The following is a 4,455-nucleotide window of genomic DNA, read 5'->3' as shown; positions in this document are numbered from 1 at the left end:
ACCATTCTTTTACAATTTGACCCTGATGAATCTTGGCTCGTCATTCTGGAATATGGCCATGATGTGTCTTCCTACATGGTTGTCTGAGAAATGAAAAGCTACACACTCCGTCAATTAAGGTTAAAAGAACTGTTGCCAAACATATAAATTGCTATAAACATAATAATCACAGCAATAATGATCCAGTTATAGACTCTTAAGTAATTGCCTATTCAAATCCAAACTGCGATTTATAAGCTTATCAAAACGTATTATCAAGTCACATTTATTTATATAGCGCTTTTTACAATACAGATTTTTTCAAAGTAGCTTTATAGAAATAACAGTAAATTGCAACAAAGTTTGTTTCCAGAAGAAAATAGCGTCACAGTCCACCTTAAGTTCAGTGATGTTTCGTTTTGTTGTAAAAAAGTTATTAATTTAGTTAATTTATGTATATATATATGTATATTATGTTTCTCCGCTCAGGAGAAAACCGTGATGTCGTCGTCCAGCTCAGTTCAGTTCTCATATAATGGTGTCAATGCAGGCAGATCAATATTATTGTCGAATATTAAATTAAATGTTACATTTACATTTTAATGTCCCCAACTTAGCAGGCCAAAAGCCTATGGCAACAGTTCTCCTCTGGTGAACAGTGTATGATAATGATTCATGCAGCATTGTAGGTCAGATTGGATTGGAACAATCAGAAGAATATTATCCAGTTCCTGGTTGAAGATCAAAGTCACGCCGGTATGGAGGCGGGTGTGTTGAGGATCAGTGGCGATGGCTATCGTATCAATGAGGCCTTCACAGGGGAGAGTCTAGTTGACAATCTCTGCTGACACTTGCGTTGTGGTCGTGTCTAGGCGTATTAAATGATATTGTATTATAAATAATTTCTTCTCATTTCAATTGTTTAGCAGACATTCAGAAATATAATGAATTGCCTTTGATTTTGCTGCTTCTTAATTCTTCCTGGCTAAAGGAAAGCAAATTCTGGTGGCACATCTTACCCCACTCTCTCCTATTGGCCTGTCAAACTTTATTTCTGTTCAAATGCAAGGCTTTATGGTTGTAACAAAGGGTGTTTTTTAATTATTATTTGACTTTTCCATGGCCCCAGGTAAATCAGTTGACACACAGGAGTACGTTTGCCAGCTGAGATTGAGCGAGTGCTGTGTGTAACTGTGCGTCAGGGTGACTCAGATTGAGGACACACCCGGTACAGGCCCTGACTCCACTGATCTACAGTTGAATCCGGCCACGAAGGTTTACTCATGCAGTGCACATAATTATAATGTTGTTACCAAGTATTTAAACATGCATAGTGATTCAATGATTGAACTAGAACTTGACCATTTTTTTTTTACCTTCCTGTGTTACTGTAGTGAGAGCTATATTTAATTCTACCCACTAGTCATATGTTTTTGCCAATATTGTAAACCCATAGCACTGGTGCACTTATTCAAATATAGAACTATATTTATTTTCAAAAGGGAAGTAGAATATATGGGGGGAGGGGTGTTGGATCATGAATATAGGCAGAACCTATGAATTTACAGACAGTTTCATATTGTACTATTGTTGCAGATTCTTTTTGTTCACAAGATCCCAGAATGCATCATGGCATTAAATAAATTATACTATTTTTAGTATTAGCTTGACACCTTTTTAAAATGATGGGGTTGGTTTTTAATGTTTGTGAAAGAAGTCTCTTAGTCTCACCAAGAGTGCATTTAATCGATCAAATATACATTAAAAACAGTAATGTTGTGAAATAATATTTCAAATTTAAAAAGCAATTGATTAGCATCATTACTCCAGTCTTCAGTGTCACAGTATCCTTCAGAAAGCATTCTAATATGCTGGTTTGCTGCTCAAGAAACATTTATTATTATTATCAATGTTAGAAACAATTGTGCTGCTAAATATTTGAATTCATTGATGAACAACATAGGCCTATATATAAAATCGAAATATTTTGTTATATAAATTAATTGTAAATGAAAAGTATTATTTAATATATATTTACCTATAAAAAAAATCTTACTGACCTTGCACTTTTGAACGGTAGGCTATGTATATGCCTATCTGTGAGAGCATGCAGCTCACTCACAGGACGTACTGGACCAATTTTGTGATGCGTAATAAGACAATCAAACTTTTTTTTCTTTTTCTTTTTTTGTGCGGGGCCGAGTATAGAATTTTGCTCTTTTGAGTCTGACTCTTCTGAATTGCTACTTTTTGGTCTGCTTTCAATGACACAGCTAGCTAGCCGTTTTCATTTGTCCAGCCTGATTACAAATAACAAAAGAAAGTAATAAATTCTGAGAGAATCTTTTGTCATGTAAATGATGGAGACGTTTGCCTCTCAAAAGCACGGTTGCCAAAAATGTGCGTAATGCAGTCCAGGGCGTTTGCAAGTGCACGGAAAATTTGAATTTATAAATGCATGAATGTTTGTGTGATATAATATTTGAGCTGACTCGGAACCCTGATGCCCACAGATGTTTTCTAGCAGCTCGCTGAGTTTTGACACTGACTGAAGCGACAGCGGTGAAGAGGTGAGTTAAATTTACTTTTGTTTGAGTAAGTCATGCTCGTGTTGAATATTGTTTTCTACATTTCTCTTTTCTACATTGTAAGTATGTTTAAACTCAACTGTTTGCAGCAGTTGTGTGCTTCATGGGTGGTCGGATCCTGAGAGAAAGTTTGTGACCGTTGAGGGGGGAACAATATTTGTGCTTGTGCAATGTGGTATATGTATAAGTAGCCTACAACACATGCTCAATGGCTGAAAAATACATAGCTACATCCTGCTATGAAATATAATCGTGGTAACCACGAGTTACCTTTCTTTTATTGTTAGGCTACTTCAATAAAACTTTGTTAAATTGACATTAGTCACAACTGTCGTCAGCAATAGAAATTGATCAATGACAAATATGCTGAAAGGCTCTTACACTTAAGGCATGTGTTTGTTTTCTTTAAAAAATGCATAAAAATAATTTGTATAATTTTTTTTTAATTATTATTATTTTTGGTTAGCAAGAGAGACCAACCTGATATGTTTGATAAACGTTATCTTTGGCAGATGACTGTAAACTATGGTTACCATGATTTTTTTTTATTTTTTTTTCCTTGGGGAAGGGAAATCCTGACAGGGATGCTCTTGACCACTAAGGAGGAAAACAATATTTATTTTGGAAATTGTGTCCGAAATTGGCAGAAGATGCAGACATAAGACATGTTCCAAGGGCAATAAACAAGACTTACAAAACTGATATTTGGTAGGTAATTAATTGGCCATAAATAAAGCTTAATGTACTTAAGATGTGATGTCTAATAATAATAATCCAAGGGAAACATTCAAGCATGTGAGGAAATGCACTTGGAACTTTTCTTGATGTCCGGCAGTCAGAAATGGCAATAACAGCAGGTTTTCCACAGGTCATCCCGAGGGACAGCTGTACCACACACATCCCTTTCTAACGTTTCACTGAGTGCCAGGCAGTCTGATTGTTACTTGGGGAAGGACACACCTTGTTTCTGACTCATTGTGTGTTTAGTGTTATGCATCTGCCCTGCGGGAATGTGGTTCCCATGATTTATCGTTGCCATGGTTTGTCCATGTGCTTTTACTGTGTTTTGTTTTCAGCTTGTGAATTTAGTAAGCGTTAGAATGAATAATTGACTCCTGGATGTTCTATGAATCATGCATCGTTCTATCGGTATCTATCTATCGGTATCTATCTATCGGTATCTATCTATCTATCTATCTATCTATCTATCTATCTATCTATCTATCTATCTATCTATCTATCTATCTATCTATCTATCTATCTATCTATCTATCTATCTATCTATCGGTCTGTCTGTCTGTCTGTCTGTCTGTCTGTCTACTCTCTCGCTGTCTCACTCTCTCTCTCTCTAAGCTGATCTGGATGAGGTCACTGACCTGGTCAAGTTGTAAATGGAAAACTGTTGCTTTGTTCCCGCTGCACAGGAATGCTTGTTTTCACCACTTACTCTCTCTGTCTCCCCGTTTCGAACGCTGTCCCTGTATGTCTCGCCTCCTCTCTAGCTGTCTCACTTTCTCTTTTCCCTCTTGAATTAGGGCACATTTTTGTGGCAGTGACATTTGCAAGACTTCAAAGGCAATGCTCAGTAAGCGAGCGCTGTTGAGTTCATTTGAGTGTGTGAAGCCTATCGGATTGTTTTTCGCGCATACCTCAGGGTATAGTTGGTTGCTTTCAAAACTATCCTCATCGTCTTAGTCTGCTAGGGCATGTGTTTGTGTGTGTACCACTGTATCCATGTGCAGAAATGAGTGCGGCAATGATTCTTTGTACCCTGCAGGCAATATATCTGCCTGCCACTCCCTGTGCAAGGTCAGTTAGGGCAGGGTTTGTTTCTTCACCCCCCCCCCCCCTCTCTCTCTCTTTCTCTTTCTCTCTCTCTCTTTTCCTT

The sequence above is a fragment of the Phoxinus phoxinus genome (genome assembly GCF_949152265.1).
Source record: "Phoxinus phoxinus genome assembly, chromosome: 15".
Classification (NCBI taxonomy): domain Eukaryota; kingdom Metazoa; phylum Chordata; class Actinopteri; order Cypriniformes; family Leuciscidae; genus Phoxinus; species Phoxinus phoxinus.
This window is presented reverse-complemented; position numbering follows the sequence as displayed.